Raw genomic sequence first — 26863 nt, 5'->3', positions numbered from 1 at the left:
TGGAGTTTCTGTAGTGTAGTGGTTATCACATTTGCCTAACATGCAAAAGGTCCCTGGTTCAAAACCAGGCAGAAACATGCTGGCTTCCTTTTCCCAGATCCCCTTGTTGTTCAGAAAGGCCACTCCTCCTATTGGCCTGTCCCTGGGATAACTCCAACCCCTGCATGACAGAGGATGCTGACCGCAGTGGAGAAAGCACCTTGGTGTCAGGCTGGAGAACCTAGAGTAGTTAAGCCAGTCACCATTTGGAGGCTTGTGGCTTGGCCACCTCTGCTGTTGGAGGTTGGCCTATAGAGGCTGTCACTTCCTGCTGGGCTCCTTTGTGTGACTGGCCAAAGGAAAAAGTGAGGCAGGAATGGGGCAATAGAGGAAAGTTGAGCTGAGGAAGGCAGGGAAGAAGCTGTGCGGCTAAGTGGGGTTAGTAGAGCACCACCCTTCATTCACCAAAATGACCGGTTTCTTTTGGAAGCATTTGCATTGCAAGGCAGAGGCAGTCTTCTCTGCTTCTTCAAAAGATTGACCAAAAAGTGGGAGGAGCGGACACATTTGGCAAGGCACCACCACTGGGTGCTGCATCTCTAACCTCCACTTTACCTGGCAAGTGCCTCTGGGACTTTTCTCCCAGCTGCTCCATTTTTCATCAGTGACAATCAAAAGGAAGACGACATGACATCTGTGTGTGGACATCCCCAGCGAATCACAAGGATGTGTGGTGCAGGCTTTTATGTTGCAGCAATTGCAATCAAAGCAACCACCATGCCAGTGCCAGTCACAGCAGCCTTTTCATCAACTCCAGGCTTGTGATTTGATTCTTTCCAACGTTTCTCTCCAAAGAAGCCTTTTCCTTAGCAAGTAATGACTTGGATACCAAGGGAGCTCTCTTCTGTTTCCTAGAAAGACACAGGAAAATGTGAGCAGAGGAGACAAAACCCATAGAACAAGGCACCACTGGGAGTTGAACCCAGGATCTCCTATTTATTAAGCAGGTGCTTTAGCCAGCTAAGCCAAGGTGCCTGCCTTGAGAAAATACTTGCAACTGTTCCCTTTGATGGTCCAGGACAACACCTGCAAATTCCAAACTACAGACATTCCCCATTTCCCTCAAGACTTGCAAAGAAGAACTGGCAGGCCAAGCCAGGATCTCCTGGTTACTAGGAAGACACTTCAGCCAGCTCTTCCCAAAGATCACTATCTAGAGACCTTTAAACAGCGTCTGTAGATGTTCACTGACAAAGAGATGCCAAAATAGAGTTCTCCACTGCCTGCAGCCATCACACTACCAGGAGTTCTGTGCACAGAGAGGCCCCTGCTGTTGGAAAAGGCTTTGGTAGAGACTCTTCTGACACCAGCCTGTGGTCATATACTGTTTAGCACTTTGTGTTGTGACTTCAGCATCCACAGATGCCAGTTGAGTTGGGGGACATTTTTCCTGTCTCCACATTTGTCTAATGGCTCCTTTCAACACTTGCCACCAAAAAGACTTGTTTCTTTTGCAAGCAATGTACAGCTAGGCAAAGGCAGTCTTCTCCATTTCCTCAGAAGATCACCAAGCTGTGGGGAAAGAAGACACATTCAGCCAAGCTGGATGCTGAATCTCCTCTTTATTCAGCAGGTGTCTGTGAAGGACATACATCTCCACCGTGTAGAGGGCAAGAATAGGAGTTTATTACACACAGCACTGGCAGAGTGTCACCTTGCTTATTAGGCTCAGAGACTCTCTAAATTGATTACAATAGAATATATAGATTTTCCATGGGTGAGGGAAAGTGACGGGGTAGGGAGTTCCAAACTCTGGGATAGGTTTTGCTGCAAGACATGATAAGCACAGTAGCCAAAGGTTAACAGGTTACATAATGTCTCCACCCATGGTCTCAAGTTAGCAAGTTAACATTTCATGAATACTTTGATAAAATGTTATTAGTATAAAATATCTATGCTGAATTCTGATTTGAGGTCCATAGGAAAGGAGCAACTCCTTTGATTTTCCTCCAGGTACATTCCTAGGGGTTAAAGCAAAGAAACAGTGAAAGTATATGGCAATAAAGATTGTTTTCTGTGTGTCTTAAGGCAAGGCATTGGTCCCTGGGAAGGGAGGTGGAAGGATGCCATATCTTATAGACTCATAGACTCATAGACTCAAGGACTGGAAGGGACCTCGAGAGGTCATCGAGTCCAGTCCCCTGCCCTCATGGCAGGACCAAATACTGCCTAGACCATCCCTAATAGACATTTATCTAACCTACTCTTAAATATCTCCAGAGATGGAGATTCCACAACTTCCCTAGGCAATCTATTCCAGTGTTTAACTACCCTGACAGTTAGGAACTTTTTCCTAATGTCCAACCTAAATCTCCCTTGCTGCAATTTAAGCCCATTGCTTCTTGTTCTATCATTGGAGGCTAAGGTGAACAAGTTTTCTCCCTCCTCCTGATGACACCCTTTTAGATACCTTATACTGACATCTGCCAACTTTTCATAAACTCAAGGTTGGATCTCTGGGAAGAATGTCTCCCTACAGAAGAGACTTACACAATAGGAACAGGGATTCTTTGTTCAATCTGCAGCTTTGACTAAGACACAATGATTTAGTTCTTAGCTCCAACACCTGGCAATTTGCTGACCAAGCTTATCTTAGCAAGCAAGGCTTTCTGTTTACCCAGCTTTCTTTTAGCTGGTCACTATTTGCTAGGCTTCTGGTCCCTTGATTATACTCTGGACTTTGGGTCTGGAAAAGAGCTGGCACAATCTATAGACCAGGTTGTTATATAAAATGCACATGAACTTTAACCCTTCACATACAGTAATGGCAAAGTTCTTGGTTCAGGCTTGTAGCAGTGATGGAATAAACTGCAGGTTCAAATCAAGTCTCTGGAGTCCATCCACAGCTGGGATGGGTCATTCAGTCCTTTGTACAGAGCTTCAGTTTGTAGAAAAATCCCTTCAGAGGTACAAAGCAGGATTGGAGACGAGGCATCAGCCTTTTACAGTCTCTTGCCATGTGGTCTTTGCTTTCTTTGTCCCAAGGACACTCTATCCAGCACGTGGCATAGAAAAACCTTTGAGTTTTGTCCATAGGCAGGTCCCTGCATACCTTGCTAAGCCACAAGATGTATCTGCCTTCTCTCAATGGGTTGATTGTAGAGCTGATGGTCCTTAATGGGCCATCAAGCAGGCTAGGCAGAACTGACACCAACTTGTCTGGCTGGGGTGTTCGTCGGAAGCATAGCACAAGTTTGAATACAGACAGCATAGAGCCAATATTCATAACTTCAACAACAAAATTGATACACGTCTAGAGATAGCATAATTATAATCAGCCAATCAGAACCTCTCCATAGACCCCTTTCACGACAACCTTTCAATCATATAGGCTGCAAATACAGAACCGTGGTCACAATGGTGATCTATAAAGTTACAGATTATGTCAATAACATCACAGGAGGTGACACGGCATCAATGAGACTGATATTGGAATACTGCCTCCAGTTTTGGTGTCCTCATTTGAAAAAGATACTGTGAAATTGGAGCTGGGGCAGCAAAAAGCCACCAAAATGTTCTGAGGGCTGGAGAAAAATGCCTTCTAGTGAGCTATTGAAAGAGCGCCACCTGTTTAGCTTATCAAAAGAAGATTGAAAGGTGACTTCACTGAAGTGTTGAAGTGCCTTAATGGAGAGAAAAGATTGGGTATTAAAGGGTTCTTGAATGGAGCAGAGAAAGACAAAACAAGACCCAATGATTGGAAGGTGAAAAGAGACAAATTCATGTTACAACTAAGCCCCAAATAGTCAACAGCGAGGATGATTCACCACAGGAACAAGCTACCAAGGAAAGTGGTGGATTCTCCATCCCGTGATGTCATTCAATGAAGACTAGATGCCTTTCCCCCAAAAGTAGCTATTGTGTCATGCAGGAGGCCTGTGATATGCAGGGGGTCTGATTAGATGCTCTAATGGTCTCTTCTGGCCATAAAGTCGACTAATTTCTGGAACACTGAGTGTAGCATTGGGAGCAGTGTCTGATGTTTTCCTGTCTAGCCGGCTTGCTGCCTAGAACGAACGCTCCTTGAGTGGGGTGTCCACAGGGAGTAGTTCAAACCTCCAAAGGGCCTGGCCAGGGGCAGGATATTGGCACATCAAGGAAGGGTTGTGGCAGTGACATCACAAAGGCCTTTTGCAGGACCTCAGACTATTGGTCCAAGGTGATGGGGGGTGGTGACCTCACAGAGAGATGCTGACATCAGCCAGGCAGGACAGGGGCGAGGGGCCAGGGAAACCTCAGAGACCCCTGTGGCTTTACTTCAACAAGTCTCCTTCTCCAGGTCTGTCTTTGAGGACTGAGAGAGTATTCAGGTTCACGGACGTGAGCACCAGGAGGAATCTCTTTCGAGTTTTCCCCTTCTCTTTTCCTGATTTTACTAGAAAACAACTGTCTCTGTTTAGAAGGTAAGAGCCGTCTCGAGGTTTGAAACCTGTTCAATCTGATCTATCTGGTGACAGGACACTTCCCTTCCCTGTACCTCAGGTTCCTCCCCATCTGTCCAATGGGAACAGGGACAATTCTCGAGCTCTGGGTGGTCTTGAGCCTGAGTGAGATAAGGGGCGTTAAAGCCCTCTGTGAAGGAGAAAGGGGAGTGGTCCCAAAATATGGCAATTCGGTGCCCTTGCAATGCCCTATGGAGGCAGGACAGGGGCGAGGGGCCAGGGAAACCTCAGAGACCCCTGTGGCTTTGCTTCAGCAAGTCTCCTTCTCCAGGTCTCTCTTTGAGGACTGAGAGAGTATTCGGGTTCACGGACGTGAGCGTCAGGAGGAACCTCTTTTGAGTTTTCTCCTTCCCTTGTAGTGATTTTACTAGAAAACAGCCATCCCTGTTTAGAAGGCAAGAGCCTCCTGGAGGTTTGAAACCTGTTCAGTCTGATCCATCTGGTGACAGGTGAATTCGAGGCATGGAAAACAAGAGCTTAAGGAGGCAGGATTTTATTCTGCACCTGGGATTTTGTCCCTTAGAATCACTGGGGACATTAGGGTTTGTCCTTTTTGTTTCACCTGTTCCTCCATCCCTCCCTCCCTCCTTTCTCTTCTCTTGCTTCCTTTGTCCTTTTACCTGTTCCCCTCCCCACACCAGGAGGGAGGGGGAGAGAGAGAGTGTGTGTGTGTTTTTTTTTAGTTTTTTGCAGGGCAGTGCTCTGCAGTTCTCACTGTGGGAGGTCTACCCAAAAATGAGAGGCTGAACTAGTGCTCGGGAAGTGATCCCCACCGGTGACCTGGGCCATCTTTTGGGCTCTCTGGTGAGATCCCTCAGCCTCCCCTCCTCAGTCTCTAGCCGGATTGGCTGAGCAGGGGGTTATTGACAGGGAGGAGACTCAGGTCCTTGTTTTTCTCTTTATAAGTTAAAGAGATGTTTGTGTTTCATGAATTTTGCCGCTTCTCTGCATTAGTTGTCTCTGAGCAGTTCATGATTCTCTCTAACATTGCAGTTCTCCTCAAATACTTGCTGAATAGTTACTGTCACTCTTGTTGGTCTGGAGCTCATCTGAGAGCACTTTATTCAGGTCATTCAGTGTCTGAAACTCAAGATCCAATGGGTAGTTTGAAAATCAGGGCTCTTGGGTCCTATTCCCAACTCTGCCTCTGACTGGCTGTGTGACCTAAGACAAGTCAATTCTCCTTTCTCAGCCTTAGCTTCTCCCTCTTTCAAGTAGAAATAATAATGATCCGCTCGCACCTACCTGACGGTGGGTGGAGGATGGGGATCCATTGGAGAGTGTCACAAGGAGTAGGGCATAATATGAGGTGTCCTATCACGTTTACTCAGAGCAGATTAACACGTAATAGAATAGCTGAAATAGTCTATTTTATTTGCATTTTTTTATTTTGAAATTGTTAAGAGCAGCAATGACTTAGCTCAGACTGAAGCATCTTATCTAATGTTTGAGATCTAAGTGTCTCCTCTTTGTGTGCGAGTAGACAATTTAAGACACTCTGACAAACAGGAGATGCTTTTGTTTTGCAATACAATATTTTTGCAAAGAACTTTCATCCCACTTGTTATGATTTTGAGAAAAATACCGGATTAGCCTGAATGGGATTTTCTGACAGAAATGGATTCAATGAAATTTCCCCACCATCTCGATTCCTGGGCTCTATCCCTGCCTCTGGGGGGGTTTATTGCCTGTTAGAACAGGAGTCAGGACTGGTGGCTTCCCTTTCTGGCTCTGCCACCGCCTTACTGTGTAGGCGCTTGGGTAGGTCACTTCCCTTCTCTGGACCTCAGGCTCCTCCCATCTGTCCAATGGGAACAGGGACAGTTCTCGAACTCCGGTCAGTTGTGAGCCTGAGTGAGATAAGGGGCGTTAAAGCCCTCTGTGAAGGAGAAAGGGGCGTTTCACAGTGTTTAGCACCAAGGAATTCTAAAGTTTGCTAAAATGTCTAGTCTGTGGAAACAAGAAATGGTCGGTGCCAATCTTTAACCACTGCCTTTTTAAAAGCCCATTCAGGGATGTGAGTCCCTGTCTTTCAGGTACCTGGGGTTCTTTGCCAGCAGGAGAGAAGAGGTTCCTGCCTCCATTTTTGTGGCCTTGACAAACCAGGTGCTGTGCCCCAGTTCTCGTCTGAGATCCCTGAAAAAGAACATCTTCCCATCCATGAACAAGACAGGACCTTTCTCTAAAAGGGGAACAAAGAGACCCCTGAGACTTACAAACTAGCTAGCCTCACTGCCATTGCTGGAGAGATCCTGCAATACATTCTTAAACACTCAGTTTGTCAGCAGCACCTACAGAATAGTTTGATTCTTAGGACTAGTGAACATGGATTTGTCAAGAACAAATCATTCCAAACCGATCCTCTTTCCTTCTTCTGCAGGGTTCTGGGCCTGGTGGAGGTGGGTAAACAGTAGATGGGATCTAGCTTGGGGTTGCTAAGGCTTTTCACACAGTCCCGTAGGACATTCTCACAAGCAAACGAGGGAAATGCAGTCCAGCTGTAATCAGTGTAATGTGGGTGCAGAGCTGGTTGAAAGCCCAGACTCCAGGAGCCCTTCTCCATGTTTGGCTGTCCAACGGAGAAGGTGTACCTAGTGGGTCCGGCAGGGATCAGTCTGCGGTCCGGTACTATTCTATATTTTCATGAATGATTTGGAAAATGCAGTGGAGAGCATGCTTCTAAAATTTGCAACTGACACCAAGCACTTAGGAGCACAGGGTTGGAATTCAAAACACCCTTAACAAATTGGAGACTTGGTCTTCTTGAGACAAACTCCATGGTTGGGCCCCTCACTCTAGACGGGGCTGAAGTGAAACCCCAGAGCCAAACACTCCTCCTGGGCAGTGCACTCCGACCTTGAATGGTCAGATGCTGCTTAGCACTGTCAGAGCAGCTTTTGCTGGGGGATTCTCCCAGCACTTTCCAATAGTGGGAAAGTATGAAATCCCCACGTGACTGCTGGGGACAGAGCCCTAGAGGGGGGAGCAACTTGCCCAAAGTCCCCCAGGAAAAGGAAAACAACCAGCAGTGGAACCAATAGGAAATCCAGCAATGGAACTCAGGAGTCCTGGGGGTGTGCTAAGGTGACCAGATGTCCCGATTTTATAGAGACAGTCCAAATTTTGGGATCTTTTTCTTATCTAGGATCTTATTACCCCCCACCCCATCCCGATTTTTCACACTTGCTGTCTGGTCACCCTAGGGTGTGCACATGTGTGGGTCCCAGCTGCTCCCTGCCCCTCTCATTGAAGCAGATATGCACGGTTACTGCCCTGGGAACTGCAGGGCACCAGTGGGCATGGAGGTGGCTGGAGGTACGGTCTGGCTGCAGGCAGGGCAAGGGGTGCGGGGCTGTCTGGCTTCAGGCAGGAGGGTGCATCAGGGGTTGGCTGGAGACAGGGCAGGGGATGCGGGGCTGGCTGCAGACAGGGGGTGCAGGGCTGGTGCAGGCTGGGGAGGTGTGGGGGCTGGCTGGCTTTGGGCAGGGCCATGGGGGGTGCGGCAGGAGTTGGCTGGAGACAGGGCAGGGGTGTGTCATGGGCTGGCCGTGGGGCTGGCTGCAGGCAGGGCAGGGAGGATGCAGCTGGTGTGGGCAGGGCAGAAGGTGCAGGGCTGGCTGGAGACAGAGGCTGGCTGCGGGCAGGGCAGGGCAGGGGGTGCAGGGCTGGCTGCAGACAGGGCGTGGGGCAGGGCCGGTGCAAGGAAGTTTCACGCCCTAGGCGAAACTTCCACCTTGCGCCCTCCTCCCCCGTGCACCAACCTTGAGGTGCCCCATCCGTGGCAACTCCCCCCGCCACCCTGAGGCATCCCTCTTGTGACAGGATCCCCACTCTGCCCTGCTGCACCCTCCTCACCCCAGCTCACCCCTGCTCCGAGCACGAGCACCCCGAGCACACCGTGGCCGCTTCACTTCTCCCGCCTGCCAGGCTTGCGGTGCCTAAGCCTGTCAGGCAGTCAAGCACCCTCCTCTGAGCCACAGCAGCCCTGACAGTTGACAATAGAGGCACCTTAACCCCTGAATTCCTTCAATGTGTCCCCCTCCGGGGTCCAGCTCTGATCACCAGATACTCATGGTATGTCTATACTACCTGCCGAATTGGTGGGCAGTGATCGATCCAGCAGGGATCGATATATTGCGTCTAGTGTAGATGCAACACATCGAGTGCTCTCCCCTTGACTGCTGTACTCCAGCTCGGTGAGAGGCGCAGGCAGAGTGTACGGGGAGCTGCAGCAGTCGAATCACCACGACTGTGACATTATAAGTATAATCTAATATCTCATTAAAAGGTGACAGGGCCAGAAGGAGTTAATTAACTCACCTCACCGACTGACCTGACCCGTGGGTGAATCTTAAGAACTGGTTAGCAAGATATGTAAATGAACAGAGCTTTAAAATGCAAGTCTGCATTGTTAGAGGTAGAAGGGGAGATGTTTGCTCAGGTCTTGTGATGTAAGCAAACAAGTCTTGTCTATTGCTATAGTTTTAAATCAAAGAGCAAAAAAGGAATATTAACATTTATGATGACACTTGAGTGAAATAGTATTATTGTCTCTGTGTCTCTTTGAAGGTTGTGGTAACCTGTATTTGAACTGTTTAATGGATAAATTACCCTGTACTAATTGCCAGGATGTTTGGAAGGAGAGTTAAGCCTATTGTTTTCTCAGGCTGAAAGGCTGCTGGAAATGTATAAGAAGCCTGGGACACGATCCTTGTTCATCTCAGATCTGCTTTGGGTTTCAAGACGGGGAAACCTTAAGCCACAAGGATTGAGATCCCCAGTCATTGACTGGAGCCACCCTGAATATGGAAATTGGACTATAACCTATGGACTATTTCTAAAAGGGCTTTTGGCAACTACAAGCTCACCTCTACTATGTATCTAAACCTCAATAATTGAATTCAAGTCTATATGTCTATTAATCTTTTAACCAGAACTCTCTCTTTTCTTTTCTAATACATTTTAGCTTAGTTAATAAGAATTGGCTATAGCATGTATTTTGGGTGAGATCTAAGTTATAATTGAACCTGGGTATGTGGCTGATCCTTTGGGATTGGAAGAATCTTTTCTTTTATATGATGAAGTAAGATTTTCAGGAATCATCATCATATCTGACAGGTGTGTCTGGAAGGAGGCCTGAGGCTGGGTACTTTAAGGGAACTGAGTGGTTTAAACTTCTAAGTAACCAATGAAGTACTACAGAAGCTGTTTTGTTCTGGCTTGGTAAATCTAAGTATTGAAATAACCACCAGCATTTGGGATTTGTCTGCCCTGTCTTGTTTGCAGTTCACCCTGATTGAGTGATCTCAGCTGGCTCCCACAGGGAGCACCTTCACACCTACATCCAGGCTGTAGCGGTCCGGGGTATCTTAGAGGCCTTGGGGTGCACAGATACCTACGTCCAGGCCGTAGGGATCCTGGGGGGGCTTAGAGAATTTTGGGGGGGACACAGATACCAATCTCCAGGCTTTAGGGGTCCCATGGGGGCTTAGGGGGTTCGTGGGGTGCACATATTCCTAAATCCAGGCTGCAGTGATACCCGGGGGGTTTAGGGGGTTAGTGGGGGGCATAGATACCTACGTCCAGGCTGGAGGAATCCTGAGAGTCTTAGGGGATTTTTGGTGGCCCAAGATACCTATGTCCAGACTGTAGGGGTACCAGGGGGTCTTAGGGGTTCGGGTGGGCAGAGATACGTTTGTCCAGGCTGTATCAGTCCCAGGGGGGGTTAGAGGTTTCGTGAGGGGCACAGATATCTACGTCCAGATTGTAGATATCCCAGGGGGGTACAAATACCTATATCCATGCTGTAGGGGTTCCTGGAGGGTTAGGGGGTTTCTGAGGGGCACATATACCTACATGCACACTGGAGTGTCCCAGGGGGCTTCTGGAGTCTATATGGGGCACAGATACCAATGTCCTGGCTGTATAGGTCCCTGAGGGGCTTAGGGGGCTTGTAGGGGGCACAGATACCTAAGTTCAGGCTGGAGGGGTCTCCAGGGGTCTTAGGTGTTTGATGGGGGGCACAGATACCTACGTCCAGACTGCAGGGGTCCCGGAGGGGCTTAGGGTCTGTCACGGAGTGTGGGGGAGTCCGGTCCTGCACCCCTCTTCCTGGGACTCACAGTGACTCTCAGCCAGCCAGTAAAACAGAATGTTTATTGGACAACAGGAGTGAAGGATACAGCAGAGTTTGGAGGCACAAGCAGGACCCCGCAATCGAGTCCTTCTGGGGGTTCAGGAAACATAGTTCCCAGTTTGGGATTCCCTGAATTCCAACCACCCAGACCAAAACCGAAACTGAACCAACCCAACTCCCTCCAGCCGGCCCCTTCCTGTGTCCAGCTTCCCGGGGAAAGTTGCCCACCCTCTCCCCCCTGCCTAGCTCGAGTTACAGGCTGAGCACGTGTCTGGTCCTAAAGTCACCCCCTGTTCTCCCATCCCCCACACAGACAGTCCCCACTCCATCACAGTAATGCCCAGAGAATTTCCCGCATGGAGCAACAATGACACCATGTGGCCATGCAGGGTAATGCACAGAGTATTTCCCGTGGAGCAACAGTGGCACCATGTGGCTAAGCAGGGTAATGCACAGAGCATTTCCTGCATTGAGGAACAGTGACACTGTATCAGAGGTGTAGCCGTGTTAGTCTGGATCTGTAAAAGCAGCAAAGAGTCCTCTGGCACCTTATAGACTAACAGACGTTTTGGAGCATGAGCTTTCATGGGTGAATACCCACACAGACTTTTTTTGAGGTTCGAAATGACAGTCTGGACCTCTACGTTGAATGCTTTCGCCGACGTGCACAGGCAGAAATTGTGGAAAAACAACATCGCTTGCCTCATAACCTAAGTCCTGCAGAACGCAATGCCATCCACAGCCTCAGAAACCACCTAGACATTATCATCAAAGAGGCTGACATAGGAGGTGCTGTTGTCATCATGAACAGGTCTGACTACCAAAAGGAGGCTGCCAGACAACTCTCCAACACCAAATTCTACAGGCCACTTCCCTCAGATCCCACTGAGGAATACACTAAGAAACTGCAACATCTACTCAGGACACTCCCTACACTAACACCGGAACAAATCAACATACCCTTAGAGCCCCGACCAGGGTTATTCTATCTACTACCCAAGATCCGCAAACCCGGAAATCCTGGACGCCCCATCATCTTGGGCATTGGCACTCTCACTGAAGGACTGTCTGGATATGTGGACTCTCTACTCAGACCCTATGCCACCAGCACTCCCAGCTATCTCTGTGACACCACTGATTTCCTGAGGAAACTACAATGCATTGGTGGCCTTCCAGAAAACACCATCCTAGCCACCATGGATGTAGAGGCTCTCTACACGAACATCCCACACACAGATAGAATACAAGCTGTCAGGAACAGTATCCCTGATGATGTCACAGCACAACTGGCTGCTGAGCTCTGTGCCTTTATCCTCACACACAACTATTTCAAATTTGATGACAATATATAACTCCAGATCAGTGGCACAACTATTGGCACCGGCATGGCCCCACAATATGCCAATATTTTTATGGCCGACCTGGAACAATGCTTCCTCAGCTCTCGTCCACTCACGCCCCTTCTCTACCTACGCTACATTGATGACATCTTCATCATCTGGACCCATGGGAAGGAGTCTCTGGAAAAACTCCACCATGATTTCAACAGCTTCCACCCCACCATCAACCTCAGCCTGGACCAATCTATATGGGAGGTCCACTTCCTAGACACCACGGTGCAAATAAATGATGGTCACATTACCACCACCTTGTACCAAAAACCTACCAACCACTATGCCTAACTTCATGCCTCCAGCTTCGATCCCGGGTACATCACATGATCCAATGTCTACAGCCAAGCACTGAGATACAACCGCATCTGCTCTAACCCCTCAGACAGAGACCAACACCTACAAAATCTCTGCCAAGCATTCTCAAAACTACAATACCCACACGAGGAAATAAGGAAACAGGTCAACAGAGCCAGATGTGTACCCAGAAGCCTCCTACTGCAAGACAAACCCAAGAAAGAAACCAACAGGACTCCACTGGCCGTCACATACAGTCCCCAGCTAAAACCTCTCAAATGCATCATCAGGGACCTACAACCCATCCTGGACAATGATCGCACACTTTCACAGGCCTTGGGTGGCAGGCCAGTCCTCACCCACAGGCAACCTGCCAACCTGAAACATATTCTCACCAGTAACTGCACATTGCACCATAGTAACTCTAGCTCAGGAACCAATCCATGCAACAAACCTCGGTGCCAACTCTGCCCACATATCTACACCAGCGACACCATCACAGGACCAAACCAGATCAGCCACAGCATCACTGGTTCATTCACCTGCACATCCACCAATGTAATATACGCCATCATGTGCCAGCAATGCCCCTCTGCTATGTACATCGGCCAAACTGGACAGTCGCTACGGAAAAGGATAAGCGGACACAAATCAGATATAAGGAATGGTAGTATACAAAAACCTGTAGGAGAACACTTCAACCTCCCTGGCCACACTATAGCAGACCTTAAGGTGGCCATCCTGCAGCAAAAACCCTTCAGGACCAGACTTCAAAGAGAAACTGCTGAGCTTCAGTTCATCTGCAAATATGACACTATCAGCTCAGGATTAAACAAAGACTGTGAATGGCTTGCCAATTACAGAACTAGATTCTCCTCCCTTGGTTTTCACACCTCAACTTCTAGAACAGCGCCTCATTCTCCCTGATTAAACTACCTCATTATCTCTAGCTTGCCTGCATATATATACCTGCCCCTGGAAATTTCCACTACATGCATCTGACGAAGTGGGTATTCACCCACGAAAGCTCATGCTCCAAAATGTCTGTTAGTCTATAAGGTGCTGCAGGATTCTTTGCTGCTTTTACAGATCCAGACTAACACGGGCTACCCCTCTGGTAAGTGACACCATGTGGCCACAAAGGGTAATGCAAAGAACATTTGCTGCATGGTGCAACAGTGACACCTTGTGGCCATATAGGGTAAGGCACTATCGATTTCCTGACTGGAGATAAAGTGACACTGTGTGGCCACACAGAGTATTGCACAGAGCATTTCCCGCATGGAGGAACAGTGACACTGTGTGGCCACCCAGGGTAATGCACAGAATATCACACCTAGGTAGAGGCTGTAGAGATCCCTGGGGGGCTTAGGGGTCGTGGGGGGCACAGATAGCTACGTCTAGGCTGGAGGCATTCCAGTGGGGATTAGGGGCTTAATAGGGGACACAAATATCTATATCCAGGCTGGAGAGGTCCCTGGGCGGCTTAGGGGGTTGTGGTGAGCACAGACACATACGTCGAGGCTGTAGTGGTCCCTAGGGGTTAAGGGAGTTGGTGAGGGGCACAGAAACCTATGTATGGTCTGGAGTGGTGCCTGGGGGACTTAAGGGGTTGGGGTTGCGCAGATACCTATGTCCCGGTTGGAGGGGGCCCTGGGGAGCTTAGGGGGTTTGTGTGGCATATACATAGCTACAACCAGGCTGGTGGGGGCCCTATGGGTCTTAGGGGGCTTGTGGGGGGCATAGATACCTATGTCCAGGCTGGAGAAGTCGTGGGATGGGCTTAGGGGGTTCCTGGAGGTTACAAATATCTACGTCCAGGCTGGAGGGGTTCTGGGGGTATTAGGGAGTTATGGGGGGGCACAGATACCTATTTTGATGCTGTAGGGGTCCCGGGGTTGCTTTGAGGCATTTTGGGATACAGATACCTACGTCCATGCTGTAGGGGTCGCTAGGAGGATCAGTGTGTTCGTGAGAGTGCACAGATACCTACATCTAGGCTATAGGGATCCTGGGGGGGCTTAAGGGTTTGTGAGGGGCACAGATACCTTCATCCAGGCAAGAGGGGTCTTGGGGGACTTAGGGGGTTCGTGTTGGGCACAGATACCTGCGTCTAGGCTGGAAGGGTTCTGGGGGGCTTAGGGGGGTTGTGGAGATCTCAGATAACTATGTCGAGGCTGGAGGGATCCCATCATGGCCTAGGGGGTCTGTGCGGGCACAGATACTTGCGTCTAGGCTGGAGGGGTTTCGGGGATCTTAGGAGGGTTGTAGGGGCACAGATACCTATGTCCATGCTGGAGGGGCCCCGTCGTGGCTTAGGGGATTCGTGGGGTCAGAGATACCTACGTCTAGACTGGAGGGGTCCCGGGGGGGATTAGCTGTGTTGGGGGGGAACAGATACCTACGTCCCGATTGTAGGTGTCCCAGGGTAGCTTAGGTGGTTTGTGGGGGTCACAGATACAAACATCCATGCTGTAGGGATCCCGAGGGTCTTTGTGGGGCTTTGCGGGTCACAGATACCTACCTACAGGCTTGAGGGGTACTGTGGGACTTAGGGGGTTTGTAGGGCATACAGATGCCTACATCCGGGCTTGTGGGTTCCCTGGGGGGCTTAGAGGTTTGTGAGGAGCACAGATACCTTTATCCAGCCTAGATGGGTCCCAGTGGGATTAGGGAGTTGTGGGGGGCACAACCTATGTAAGCAGAAGCAGGATGAACTCTACCCTGACATCTGGTGGTGAATTATGGCGAGTGTGGAAAAGAATTTCAGGGGCTGATCGTGTTTGCATAGGCACACCCACTCCGCCTGACACGGCCACGGCAGCCTGGGATGGTTGCTTTGGCAGCTGTGGTATCCCCAGTTTATTTGTTGTTGGGGTGTGAGATGTGGAGTGTTGTCACCCTGATTGTGTGGATGAGGAACTGTGAAACTGCTTTGAGACAGTGATTCTCACCATCAATTGAGTGGCACTTGCTAGACAAGGGAGTGGGCTCCTTCAATGAACCAGAAACACCCATTGCACCTTTTTCTCTTTTAACAAGTGAATAGTCGAGCTGATTTTTCATTCTCTTAAGAGTTGAAGTTCTGGGTTCCTGAACTGAAATCACTGAAAAGCTGTGTTAATTAGTGAGAGAGTTTGAAACTATATTGCAGAGCAAATCAGCTGATGAAAAACAGCAGTTTGTGAAATGATTGGAGTGGTTCATAGAGTGAGATGAGTCCAGCAGTTCTTAGGGACAGCTGGAGCAAATCCCAGGTTGGCTGGCAGAGCAAAGCAACTCGTGGGGAAAGCGGAAGTAGAATCCCACGGAGAAGCAGAGCAGTTGGCAGTGGACCACGTAAGGTGCCCCTTTCTACCCAGGCTGGTGGGGGAAAACCCTGCAGATAGACTCTTGAACTCTGGGGCTGCGGGACTGTGAGTGATTTTGGGGTTGCTGGACTCTTGAAACATTTGAGGTATCGGACTTTGGAGTCTTGGGGTGATTTGGCGATTGCTGGACTCAAGAGCCCAGGGAAAAGGACACGGACTAGTTGAGTGTTTTCCCAGTTAAATGCTATGTTGTTTATCTCACATGATTAAACGTTTTCTACTACACCCAGACTCTGTGCTTGTGAGAGGGGAAGTATTGCCTCTTAGAGGCACCTAGGGGTGCGTATGTAAAATTTTCCCATGTCACTGGGTGGGGGCTCGAGCTGGTTTGCATTATGTTGTAGGGAAGGGACTCCTATGTATTGAACCCCGTCCTTACTGCTATCAATTCAGTCTGGCAGAAGGGTTCCACCTACGTCCAGGCTGTAGGGGTCCCTGGGGGGCTTAGCGGGTTCGTGGGGGGCACATATACGTAGGTCCAGGCTGTAGGGGTCATTGGGGGGCTCAGGGGTTTGGTGAGGTGCACAGATACCTACGTCCAGGCTGCAGGGGTCCCAGAGGGGCTTAGGGGGTGTCACAGAGTGTGGTGGAATCCGGCCCTGCACCCCTCTTCCTGGGACACACACTGACTCAGCCAGCCAGTAAAACAGAAGGTTTTTTTGGCCAACAGGAAGGAAGGATACAGCAGAGCTCTTGGGCACAGCCAAGACCCCTCAATCGAGTCCTTCTGGGGGTTCAGGAAGCTTAGTTCCCAGTCTGGGATTCCTTGAATTCCAACAACCCAGCTCCAAACCAAAACTGAAACTCCATCCAGCCGGCCCCTTTCTTTGTCCAGCTTCCTGGGCCAAGGTGCTGACCCCCTCCCCGCTGCCTAGCTCAAGTTACAGGCTTAGGTCCTGTCCCTCACCTAAAGTCACCCGCTGCTGTCCCATCCCCCACACAGACAGTCCCCACTCCATTACAGTAATGCACAGAGCATTTCCTGCATGGAGCAACAGTGACACCGTGTGGCCACGCAGGGTAATGCACAAAGGATCACACCTACGTAGAGGCTGTAGAGATCCCTGGGGGACTTAGAGGTCATGGGAGGTACAGATAGCTACGTCCAGGCTGGAGACATTCCGGGGAGGCTTAAGGGGGTTCATAGGGTCACAGATACCTACGTCCAGGATTGTCGGGACCCTGGGGGAGTTAGGTGGGTTGTGGGGGGCATAGGTACTTGTGTCAAGGCTGTAGAGATCCTGGTGGGGATTAGGGGCTTCGTGGAGGACACCAATACCTACGTCCAGTCTGGAGGGGTCCCTGGACGGCTTAGGGATTTGTGGTGAGCACAGTGGTCCCTGGGGGTTTAGGGACTTGGTGAGGGACATAGATACCTATGTATGTCTTGGAGGGGTCAATGGGGGGGCTTAGTGGTATTGTAGGGGACACAGATACCTACGTCAAGGCTATAGGGATTCTGAGGGGGCTTAGAGCATCAGTGGGGAACAGGTACCCACATCCAGGCTGGAGGGGTCCCGGGGGGCTTAGGGGGTTTGTGGGGGCACAGATATGTTAGTCCAGGCTGGAGAGGTTCCGGGGAGGATTAGGGGCTTTTGCGGACAGCAGAGATACCTATCTCCAGGCTTTAGGGGTCCCTGGGGGGCTTAAGGTTTTTTTGGGAGGCACAGATATCTATGTCCAGGTTGGAGTGGTTCCTGTGGGGTTTAGGGGGCTCCTGGGGGGCACAGATACCTAGGTCCATGCTGTAGGGATTCCCGGGTGGATTAGGGGTTTTCTGCGGGGCACAGATACATACGTCTAGGCTGTAGTGGTTCCTGGGAGCCTTAGGGGGTTTGTGGGGGGCAGAGATACCTATGTGCAGGCAATAGGGCTTCCAAGGAAAATTAGTGTGTTGAGGGGGCACAGATACGTAGGTCCTGGCTGGAGTGTTCCCGGGGGGCGGTGGCTTAGGCAGGTTATGAGGGGCACAGATACCTGCATCCAGGCTGGAGGGGTCCTTGGGGGGCTAAGGGGGTTTCTGGTGGGCACAGATACCTCTGTCCAGGCTGGAGGGTCCCTGGGGGGCTTACTGGGTTCGTGGGGGGCACAGATACCTAAGTCCAGGCTGGCGGGTCCAGGGGGGTCTTATAGGGTTCACAGGGGTACAGATACTTATCTCTAGGCTGTAGGGGTCCCTGGTGAGCTTACGTGGGGTTTGGGGGCCCCAGATACCTAAGTCCATGCTGTAGGCGTCCCTACAGGTGCTTATGGTTTCGTGGGGTGCACAGATACTTATGTCCAGGCTGTAGGAGTCCCAGCGGGGCTGTGGGGGTACTCACTCACTCACATACGCCCGTCACCCCAATCGGGGTATGGGCCACCAACAACAGATCTCCAGAGTCCTCTATCCTGGGCCATTCGTTCTAACTGGTTCCAGGTATAGCCCATTTTTTTGCTATCAGCCTGAAGGTCACATCGCCAGGTGTTTCTTGGACGGCCTCTTTTCCTCTTGCCTTGGGAGTTCCACTGCAGTGCCTGTCTGGTGTCTCACGTTCCATGTGCCTGTGGTAATCCTCCTGGTTGCAAGAAGGGTAATCGGCTTAGTGGCTTCCTCATGGCTTTTACCACCCAGCGTCATGCATCTTCGAATTGAAGACCCTTCTTTTTCCAGAGTAAAAGTCTCTGTTGTCTCTATTGTTGGCATTTCTGTAGCGGGTTGACTTTTTACGAGGTGGAGTTGCTAGCCCCACGCCCAACCCTCCTCCTTTAGCCTGACTTGGGAGAGGCAGATGGCCCCAAAGGACCTCTCTGGTGGAGTTTGTGGAGGTACAGATACCTACATCTAGGCTGGAGGGGCCCTGAGGGGTATAGGGGGCTTGTGGGGGCACAGATACCTAGGTCCAGGCTGTCGGTGTCCCAGGGCGATTAGGCGGTTCACTGGGGCTCAGATACATCCAGGCTGGATGTGTCCCGAGGAGCTTAGGGGGTTCGTGGGGTGCTCAGACACCTGTGTCCAGGCTGTAGGGATCCCTGGGGACTTAGGGGGTTCGTGGGGGTCACAGATAGGTACATCCAGGCTGAAGGAGTGGCTGGGGCATTTAGGGGGGTTGTGGGAGCACAGATACCTATGTCCAGGCTAAAGGGGTAATGGGGGTGCTTAGGGGATCAGGGCGGACACAGATACCTACGTCCAGGGTCTAGGGGTCCTGAGGGAATTGGGGGTAGAGGGGGGAACAGATGCCTACGTCCTAGCTGGACGGGTCCTGGGTGGTTTAGGAGGTTTGTTGGAGTCACAGATACCTATGTCCAGGCTGTAGGGGTTCCTGGGGCATTAAGGAGTTTCTGGGGGTCACAGATACCTACGTGCAGACTGGAGGGGTCCCAGAGGGCTTAGGAGATTTATGGGGGGCACAGATACTAACGTCCTGGCTGTAAAGGTCCCTGGGGGGCTTTGCAGGTTCGTGGGAGGCACAGATACCTACATCCAGGCTGTAGGGGTTCCCATGAGGATTAGGGGGCTTATGGGGGGCACAGATACCAACGTCCTGGCTGTAGATGTTCCTGGGGCACATAGAGGGGCTGTGGTGCACATAACACTACATCAAGGCTGTCGGGGTACCGTGGGGGATTAGGGGGTTCGTGGGGAGCTCAGATACCTACATTCAGGTTGGAGATGTCCTGGAAAGGATTAGGGAGTTTCTGGGGTGCACAAATACCTATCTCCAGGCTGTAGGGGTCCCTGTGGGCATTATGGGGTTTGTGGGGGGCAGAGATAACTATCTCCCATCTTTAGGGGTCGCTGGGGAGGCTTAGATGGTTTGTGGGGGGGCCCAAATACCTACACCCAGGCTCGAGAGGTCCCTGGGGGGCTTATAGGGTTTGTGGGTGGCACAGATACCTACATCCAGGCTAGAGGGGTGGCAGGGGGGCTTAGGGAGGTTGTGGGAGCACAGATACCTAACTTCAGGCTATAGGGGTCCCGGGGGTGCTTAGAGGTCGGGGCAGGCACAGATACCTACGTCCAGGCTGTAGGAGTCCCGGGGAGCCTTAGGGGATCGTGGGGGGCACAGATACCTAACTTCAGGCTATAGAGGTCCCAGGGGTGCTTAGGAGGTGGGAGGGCGCAGATACCTATGTCCAGCCTGTAGGGGTCCCTTGGGAGGTTTAGGGGATTGTGGGGGTAAAGATACCTACATCCTGGCTGAAGGAGTCCTCAGGGGGTTCCTGTGGGTCAGAGATACCTAATTCCAGGCTGTAGGGGTCTTGGAAGGCTTAGGGGGTTTCTGGAGGTCACAGATACCTCTATGCAGACTAGATGGGTCCCGGGGGGATTAAGAGGTTTATGGGGTGCACAGATGACAACTTCCAGGCTGTACAGGTCCCTGGGGGGCTTAGGGGGTTGTGGGGGGGCACAGATACCTATGTCAAGGCTGGAGGGGTCCCTGGAGGGCTTAGCAGTTCATGGGAGCACAGATACCTACGTCCAGCTGAGCTTTTCCCTGGGGGCAGCCTGCGGGCAGCTGCGATCAGCTGTTTGCTGGGCAGGCTTCACTCAACTGCTCCCCTTCCCTGCTCCTGCGGGGGCTGAGTGAGTCCCCCCCCCACAAACAGCCTCAGGGTTCGGGGTGGGAGGTTAGGGGGAGGAGAAGCGATACAATACGGTAGTAACAGTAATAATGATAATTACTGCAGCCAGGAGAGGTGAGGCATTTTAGAACTCATTACTCAAAGAACTGAATTTAAACATAAGACGGAAATAAAATGATGAAATGCACAGACCTGTTAAAAAGCTCCCGAGACGGGAACTTCAGCCCCACATCTTCTGCCAGGGTCCAGGGCTTCTCTTCCCTGCCCCAGGGTGGCTCCTCTCCCCCTTCATCCCCCCCAGTGCAGCTCCTGCTGGGGTCTGGGCTTCTCCCCACCCGCCTCCCAACCCTGCGTGGCTTCTCCTCCTCTGCCCCAGCTTGGCACTTCTCCCCCCCACTGCAGCTCCTGCAGGGGCCCGGGGGTTCTCCTCCCCCTCGCCCCCTCCCCAGCGTGGCTCCAGCCCAGTCCAGGGCTTCTCCTCCCCCACTCCAGCTCGGCTCCTCTCCCCCCCGGCCCCCTGCCAGTATCTGGAGCTTCGCCTCCCTCCAACCTACCACTGCCCCCAGCCCCAGCCTAGCCAGGCTCCCTGGGGCACCCGATGCTGCTGTGGCCGGAGCCGAGCCTGGCGGGCAGGGAGCAGCGATTCACGCGGAGGCCATGGCAGAGCCGTCAGCCTGAGAGGTGAGGGGCAGCCCCAGGGAGCGGGGCGGGCTGTGCTGCTACTGGCCCTGCACCCCCGCCCACCCCGACCCCTGAGGCTGTTTGGGGGGGGACTCACTCAGCCCCCGCAAGAGCAGGGAGGGGGGGAGCAGCTGAGCGGAGACTGCCCAGCAAACAGCTGATCGCAGCTGCACGCACGCTGCCCCCAGGGAAAAGCTCAGCTGGACGTAGGTATCTGTGCCCCCCACAACCCCTTAAGCGCCCCAGGGACCTATACAGCCTGGAAGTTGTCACCTGTGCACCCCATAAACCTCCTAATCCCCCCGAGACCCGTCTAGTCTGCACGGAGGTATCTGTGACCTGCAGAAATCCCCTAAGCCCCCCAAGACCCTACAGCCTGGACGTAGGTATCTCTGACCCACAAGAACCCCCTGAGGACTCCTTCAGCCGGGATGTAGGTATCTTTACCTCCACAACCCCCTAAGCCCCCCAAGGGACCCCTACAGGCTGGACATAAGTATCTGCACCCCCTCCGCCTCCTAAGCACCTCTGGGACCCCTATAGCCTGGAGTTAGGTATTTGTGCCCCCCACGATCCCCTAAGGCCCCCCGGACCCCTATAGCCTGGACATAGGTATCTGTGACCCCCACAAATGCACTAAACCCCCAGGGAGCCCTCCAGTTTGGACGTAGGTATCTCTGCCCCCCACAACCCCCAATCCCCTCGGGACCCCGACAGCCTGGACTTAGGTATCTGTGCCCGCCCCGACCTCTAAGCACCCCCGAGACCCCTACAGCCTGATGTTAGGTATCTGTGCTCCCACAACCTCCCTAAGCCCCCCAGCCACCCCTCTAGGATGGACATGGGTATCTGTGCCACCCACGAACCCTATAAGACCCCCAGGGACCTCTCGAGGATGGATGTAGGTATTTGGGCCCCGCACAAACCATCTAAGCCTCTCCAGCGACCCCTAAAGATGGGACATAGTTATCTCTGCCCCCATGAACCCGTAAGGCCCACAGGGACCCCTACAGCCTGGAGGTAGGTATTTGTGCACCCCAGAAACTCCCTAATCCTTCCCAGGGCATCTCCAACCTGCACGTAGGTATCTGAGCTCCCCACGAACCCCCTAATCCCCCCCGGGGACCCTGACAGCCTGAATGTAGGGTTATGTGCGACCACAGCCCCTCTATGTGCCCCAGGAACATCTACAGCCAGGACGTTTGTATCTGTGCCCCCCCAAAACCCCCTATTCCCCACGGGAACTCCTACAGCCTGGACGTAGGTATCTGTGCCCCCCACGAACCCGCAAAGCCCCCCAGGGACCTTTACAGCCAGGACATTGGTATCTCTGCCCCCCATAAATCTCCTAAGCCCTCTGGGACCCCTCCAGCCTTCACATAGATATCTGTGACCCCCAGAAATCCCCTAACGCCCCAGGAACCCCTAAACCATGGACTTAGGTATCTGTGACTCCAACGAACCTCCTAAACCACCCCGGACCCCTCCAGCTAGGACGTATGTATCTGTTCCCCCCTCTACCCCCAATCCCTTCGGGACCCCTAGACCCTGGACGTAGGTATCTATGTCCGCCCCAATCACCTAAGCACCCCCATTATCCCTTTAGCCTGGACATAGGTATCTGTGCTCCCACAACCCCCCTAAATGCCCCAGCGACCCCTTCAGCCTGGATGTACCTATCTGTGACCCCCACGAACCCAATAAGCCCCTAGGGATCCCTACAGCCTGGACACAGGTGTCTGAGCACCCCATGAACCCCCTAAGCTCCTCGGGACACATCCAGCCTGGATGTATCTGAGCCCCCAGTGAACTGCCTAATCTCCCCGGGACACCGACAGCCTAGACCTAGGTATCTGTGCCCCTCAAAAACCCCCTATACCCCCCAGGACCCCTCCAGCCTAGGTAGATATCTGTACCCCGACGGCCCTTCTGGGACTCCTACAGCCTGGAGGTTCGTACCTGTGACCCCCACGAAACCCCAGGCCCCCTGGGACCCCTCCAGCCTGGACATAAGTATCTGTGCACCCCACGAACCCATAAGCACCTGTAGGGACGCCTACAGCATGGACTTAGGTATCTGGGGCTCCCCAAAACCGTCTAAGCCCACCAGGGAACCCTACAGCTTAGAGATAAGTATCTTTGCCCCCTCAAACCCCATAAGCCCCCCCGGACCCCTCCAACCTGGATTTAGGTATCTGTGCCCCCCTCGAACCCGCTAAGCACCCCAGGGACCCTCCAGCCTGGACGGAGGTATCTGTGCCCCCCACAACCCCTATGTGCAGAGGAACCCCTCCAGCATGGAGGTAGGTATCTGTGCCCACCAGAAACCCCCTTAGCCCCACAGGGACCCCTCCAGCCTGGATGCAGGTATCTGTGCCCCTCACAAACTGCCTAAGCTCCCCTCCGGGAACCCTCCAGCCTGGTATTATGTATCTGTGCCCTCCCAACATACTAATTCCCCCTGGAAGCCCTATTGCCTGGATGTAGGTATCTCTGGCCCTCACAAACCCCCTAAGCCCCCCAGGAACCCCTACAGCCTAGATGTATATATCTGTGCCCCCCAGAAATCCCCAAATCCCCCCGGGGACCCCTACAGCATGGATCTAGGTATCTGTGCCCCCCAGGAACCCCCTAAACCTCCCAGGAACCACTCCAACCTGGACATAGATATCTGTGCCTCCCAAAAAAACCTTTAGCCCCCAAGGGACTCCTAGAGTCTCGAGATAGGTATCTCTGCTGTCCGCAAAACCCCCTAATCCTCCCCAGAACCTCTCCAGCCTGGATATACATATCTGTGCCCCCCACAAACCCGCTAAGCCCCCCGGGACCCCTCCAGCCTGGATGTAGATATCTGTGCCCCCCGACACCCTAAGCCCCCCCCAATTCCTATAGCCTGGACTTAGGTATCTTTGTCCCCTACAATAACACTAAGACCCCCCAGGGACCCCTCCAGGACATACATAGGTATCTGTGCCCCTCACCAAGTCTCTAAACCCCCAGGGACCACTGTGTTCACCACAACCCCCTAAACCGTCCAGGGACCCCTCCAGCTCAGACATAGGTATTGGTGTCCTCCACGAAGCCCCTAATCCCCACCAGGACCTCTACAGCCTGGATGCAAGTACCTATGCCCCCCACAACCCACCTAACTCCCCCAGGGTCCCGACCATCCTGGACGTAGGTATCTGTTACCCTACGAACCCCCTTATGCCCCCCCCGGAATGCCTCCACCCTGGACGTTGCTATCTGTACCTCCCATGACCCCTAAGCCCCCCAGGGATTTCTACAGCCTCTACGTAGGTGTGCTGCTCTGTGCATTACCCGGCGTGGCCACATGGTGTCACTGTTGCTCCATGCAGGAAATGCTTTGTGCATTACTGTGATGGAGTAGGGACTGTCTTTGTGGGGTATGGGGGAGCAGCGGGTGACTTTAGGTGAGGGACAGGACCTAAGCCTGTAAATCGAGCTAGGCATGGGGGAGGAGATCAGCACCTTTGCCTGGGAAGCTGGACAAAGGAAGGGGCAGGCTGGAGGGAGCTGAGTTAGTTTAGTTTCGGTTTGGGGCTGGGTAGTTGGAATTCAGGGAATCCCAAACTGGGAACTAAGCTTCCTGAACCCCCAGAAGGACTCGACTGAGGGGTCCTGGTTGTGCCCAAAAGCTCTGCTGAATCCTTCGTTCCTGTTGGCCAAAAAAACCTTCTGTTTTACTGGCTGGCTGAGTCACTGTGTGTCCCAGGAAGAGGGGTGCAGGACCGGATTCCACCACACTCCGTGACAGACCCTAAGCCCCTCCGGGACCCCTGCAGCCTGGACGTAGGTATCTGTGCCCCCACCAAATCCCTGACCCCCCCCCCCCCAGGTACCCCATCAGCCTGGACATAGGTGGAACCCTTCTGCCAGGCTGAATTGATAGCAGCAAGGACTGGGTTCAATACATACGGGTCCTTTCCCTATAACGGAGTGCAAACCAGCTCTAGCCCCCACCCAGTGACATGGGAAAATTTTACATACCCACTCCTAGGTGCCTCAAAGAGGCAATACTTCCCCTCTCGCAAGCACAGAGTCTGGGTGTAGCAGAAAATGTTTAATAAAGTGAGATGAACAACAGAGCATTAAATTGGGAAAACACCTCAACTAGGCCGTGTCCTTTTCCCTGGGCTCTAGAGTCTAGCAATCCCCAAACCACCCCAAGACTCCAAAGTCCAATACTTCAAATGTTTCAAGACTCCAGCAACCCCAAAATCACCCACAGTCCCGCAGCCCCAGAGTTCAAGAGTCTATCTGCAGGGTTTTTCCCCTGCCAGACTGGGTAGAAAGGAGCACCTTACATGGTCCACTGCCAACTGCCCTGCTTCTCCATAAGATTCTGCTTCTACTTTTCCCACTAACTGCTCAGCTCAGTCCACCAGCTGATCTGCTCCAGCTCTCTCCAAAAACTGCTCCACTCACCTCACGGGCCGCTCCAACCATCCCACAAACTGCTCTTTTTTTTCAGCTGTTCTGCAATACACTTTCAGACTCCCTTATTAGTTAACATAGCTTTTGAATGATTTCAGCTCAGAAACCTGAACCTTCAATACTCAAGAGCATCAAAAATCAGCTCTGCTATTCAACTGTTAGAAGAAAAAAAGATGCAATTGGTGTTTCTGGCTCACCCAAGGAGCCCACTCCCTTGCCTAGCGAGTGCCACCCAATTGATGGTGAGAATCCCTGTCTCAAAGCAGTTTCACAGTTCCTCATCCACACAATCAGGGTGACAACACTCCACATCTCACACCCCAACAACAAATAAACTGGGGATACCACAGCTGCCAAAGCAACCATCCCAGGCTGCCGTGGGTGTGTCAGGTGGGGTGGGTGTGTCTATGCAAACACGATCAGCCCCTGAAATTCTTTTCCACACTCGCCATAATTCACCACCAGATGTCAGGGTAGAGTTCATCTTGATTCTGCTTAAATAGGTATCTGTGCCCCCCCACAGCCCTCTAATCCCACTGGGATCCATCTAGGCTGGATAAAGGTATCTGTGCTCCCCACAAACCTTTAAGCTTAACCTCCCCAGGGTACCCACAAGCCCAGATGTAGGCATCTGTACACCCCACGCTCCCCGAAAGACCCACAGGACCCTTCCAGACTGTAGGTAGGTATCTGTGACCCCCAGAGCCCCACAAAGACCCTCGGGACCCCTAGAGCATGGATGTTTGTATCTGTGACCCCCACAAACCGCCTAAGCTATCCAGGGCCCCCTACCATCAGGACATAGGTATCTGTTCCCCCCGCAACACACCTAATCGCCCCCGGGACTCCTGCAGCCTAGACATAGGTATCTCTGACCCCACGAATCCCCTAAGCCACGACAGGACCCCTCCAGCATGGACATAGGTATCTGTGCCCCCACAACCCTCCTAAGATCCCTGAAACCCCTCCAGCCTAGATGTAGGTATCTGTGCACCCCACAACCCCCCTAAGCCCCCGGAACCCCTACAGCCTAGACGCAGGTATCTGTGCCCAAAATGAGCCCCCTAAGGTCCCTAGGACCCCTCTTGCCTGGATGAATGTATCTGTACCCCTTACAAACCCCTTAGCCCCCCCCAGGATCCCTATAACCTGGACGTAGGTATCTGTGCACCCTCACGAACCCACAGATCCTCCCAGGGACCCCAACAGCATGGAAGTAGGTATCTGTACCCCAAAATGCCCCAAAGCAACCCCAGGACCCCTACAGCTTCGATATAGGTATCTGTGCCCCCCCCACACTCTAATACCCCCAGAACTCCTCCAGCCTGGATGCAGATATTTGTGGCCTCCAGGAACCCCTTAAGCCCTCCCCACAACTTCTCCAGCCTGGACATAGGTATCTCTGCCCCCCACAAACCCTCTAAGACCCATAGGGCCCCCACCAGCCTGGTTGTAGTTATTTGTATGCCACACAAACCC

General features: G+C 52.3%; 1 non-coding gene and 1 pseudogene across 1 annotated transcript; both read left to right on the top strand.

Annotated features, from left to right (window-relative positions):
• The window catches only part of LOC127037821 (zinc finger protein 436-like), a 714289-nt pseudogene that overhangs the window by 295653 nt on the left and 391773 nt on the right, over positions 1-26863 (top strand).
• On the top strand, positions 5-77 carry TRNAV-AAC (transfer RNA valine (anticodon AAC)). Its single transcript has one exon. It is a non-coding gene; the product is annotated as a tRNA-Val (tRNA).

Source organism: Gopherus flavomarginatus, chromosome 20 (assembly GCF_025201925.1).
Source record: "Gopherus flavomarginatus isolate rGopFla2 chromosome 20, rGopFla2.mat.asm, whole genome shotgun sequence".
NCBI classification, from domain to species: domain Eukaryota; kingdom Metazoa; phylum Chordata; order Testudines; family Testudinidae; genus Gopherus; species Gopherus flavomarginatus.
The sequence above is the reverse complement of the archived record's forward strand: the minus strand, read 5'-3'. Positions and strand labels throughout refer to the sequence as shown.